Raw genomic sequence first — 2,713 nt, 5'->3', positions numbered from 1 at the left:
AGAGGATATGAAGAAGACATATCCACATCTCTTTGAGTTCGGAGAAAATGCAGACCAAGGTACTAGTTCTCTTCTTAGTACTCTTTAAATTATGAATGAGCATGTTGTTTGTTTGCATTTTCTTGATGGGTGTTTGAACTTGATGTTACCACCCTTAGCCTAGTAAAAGTAATCTCATTAGAGGAAGAATGTTTCCAAGGGGGAGATATTGTAACATTTTGCAATTTGAAATAACTAAGAAGAAGATAATAATTGGATATAGTCATTTTCGAAAAGAATGAAAATCTGGAAATTTGTTTAAGTTAGGAAAAGTTGAGTTTTGGTCAACTTCAAACGGTCCTAACTCATAGCTCAATATGAGTTACGTGTACTTCCAGATATGGTTGGAAAGATCTTGGAATACGCCACCAAGTTTGCACGATTATGAGTTTGTATGAGTAAGTTATGCCCTTTGAAAGTTGGGCTATTGGATTAGGAAAGTCTAATCCGGATTTTGGAAGGGTAATTTTGTCTTTTCCTTACCTAATTATTCTAATTCATTTTTAGGAGTTTAATTGGGGTGAAGTCAGATTTTAGTCAGTTTTAGAAAAGAGAATTTCACGCTAGGGTTTGGAGAAAGGAGAAAAGAGGAGAAAGGAGAAGAGCAAGCAAGATTCGTCAAGATCGTCGAGTTTAACTTGTGGATTTCATCGGGGGTGATCCCTACAAGGTATGTGAGATCACATAGCATTGGGTTAGTTCGCCCACGTGCCAAACATGATTTAATTCAGCGAATTTAAGTCTTTGAAAGTTTAGAAATTGAGTTCTTGATGAACATTGTTGAAGGTTTCGTTGAATTCTTGTGGGTTGTGTTGTTGAAATTTCTTGCGATTTGATTCATGTTTCCAGGCGTAATTTCGGTTTGAATCTATTATATATTTAGGGTAAAAATGAATCTAAGCATTTGGGGAAAGAACCATTGAAGTTTAGAGTTGAAAAATGAAGAAGAAAAGTCGTCAAACACCTAGGGAAAGGGGTGGGGCGTCGCGCCAGCCAGCGCACCCCAAAGCAGCCTCTGAATGTGGGGCTCTGGGGAGACGCGCCAGCCAGAGTGCCATAACTTCCCCTCTGAATTTTGAGGGCTGGCGTCCCGCGCCTCTCAGAGCGCTAGGGATGCCAGTTCTCCCCATTCCTCCCCTATCTTTTCATACTACTTCCCTAGTGATGTTCCTATGTTTTCTAGTTGATTCCAACACTATAAGGTACGTCTAAACATCATGAAATAATCCATAAACATGAGATCATGAACCTTGAATCCATATTTCAATTCAAGGAAAGGTAAGAGTCAAGTCTAGAAATTAAGAAGCAAGTCTAGAGAAGTTTTTAAAGTTTTCAAAAGTCTTTCACAAACGTTTTAACTTTGTTTTAAGACTTAAAGTTCAAGTTAAGAAAAGAGAAAAGTTTGAGCTAGTTTTTAGTTAAGAGTAAGAGTATAGGTCATTCTTCATAGATTATATGGGAACTAAGTATTCCCAAGAGTTAAAATGTTTTCACCTTTGAGCAAGAAAGGATGCTAAGATTTCCAAGAGAGCTTTTAAGCTAAGTTTTTGAGTAATTATCTCAAAATAAAGAAAGAGTTTTGTTTTTACAAACATATGAGCTAAAGTGTATTTTAGGAGAAGTATTGAGCACCGATATGGAGACGAACTTGAGTTCAGATAACTCACGTCTCCATAAACCATGTAGCCATCATGGGTAGAAAAGGGTCATACTTTTTACATGAATCCTTTAATGCTTTTTAGCATAGACTAGTGGATCCACTTAATGAGTTAGGTCCTATACCCCCGGCAAGGTATAGGATGGTCCATGGCAGCGTGAGGTAAAGTGTTGTATCATCACTATAGCTCTTATGTGATGGTTGTCGATTAGAGAAACTCCCACAACAATAATTTGATATTTTTATATATATCAGTTTATTTCTATTTTTACATAAATCTCAAAGTTATATGTATATTTACATACACACAGAGTTGACATCATGTTTTAAAATTTTTTTCTTTATATTGCACTTGTTTTTAAACTGCATTATATTGAAATGAGTTCAGTTATGTTGAGTTGAGTTGAGCCAGGTAAGTTCTTCAGTTCCTTTTAGATTCTTTTCAAGCTTAAGTTGTGTTTAGCATTCCAACTCGCATACTCATACATTCAATGTACTGATGACAGTTGGCCTGCATCGTCTTATGATGCAGACGCAAGTAACCAAGATCAGCATCCAGCGCATTGTTGATCCAGTTGAACTTCAGAGTTGTTGGTGAGCCTCCTTGCTTCTGAAGGATCCCCCTTTTCATTACTTTATCATTTTAGTTCATTAGGATGTCGTGGGCCTGTCCCGACATCCATCTCAGTTGTTTTAGAGGCTTCATAGATAGTTAGCTAGATGTTAGTTCATTCGTCATCATTTTGTTATTGGCTTATGTTCATATTTGAGTTGCCATTTTGGCTAAGTTAAATGTTTATTTTTGAAAACATTATGGGTTCAGTTTGAGACAGTTGAGTTATTTAGCATATGAATCCTTTTCTTAATGCTTAAAGTCTTCCGCTATGTAAGTAAGCCAGGCCAAGGGTTCACTTGGGGCTAGCAATGGTTTTGGAGTGCCGTCCACGTCCAGGGTGTAGGCTCGGGGGGTGACATCTAACATGTACCAATGATTCGTAATTAGCAAATTATAGATTT

This window comes from Solanum stenotomum, chromosome 7 (genome assembly GCF_019186545.1).
Source record: "Solanum stenotomum isolate F172 chromosome 7, ASM1918654v1, whole genome shotgun sequence".
NCBI classification, from domain to species: domain Eukaryota; kingdom Viridiplantae; phylum Streptophyta; class Magnoliopsida; order Solanales; family Solanaceae; genus Solanum; species Solanum stenotomum.
Note: the sequence above shows the minus strand (reverse complement) of the source record.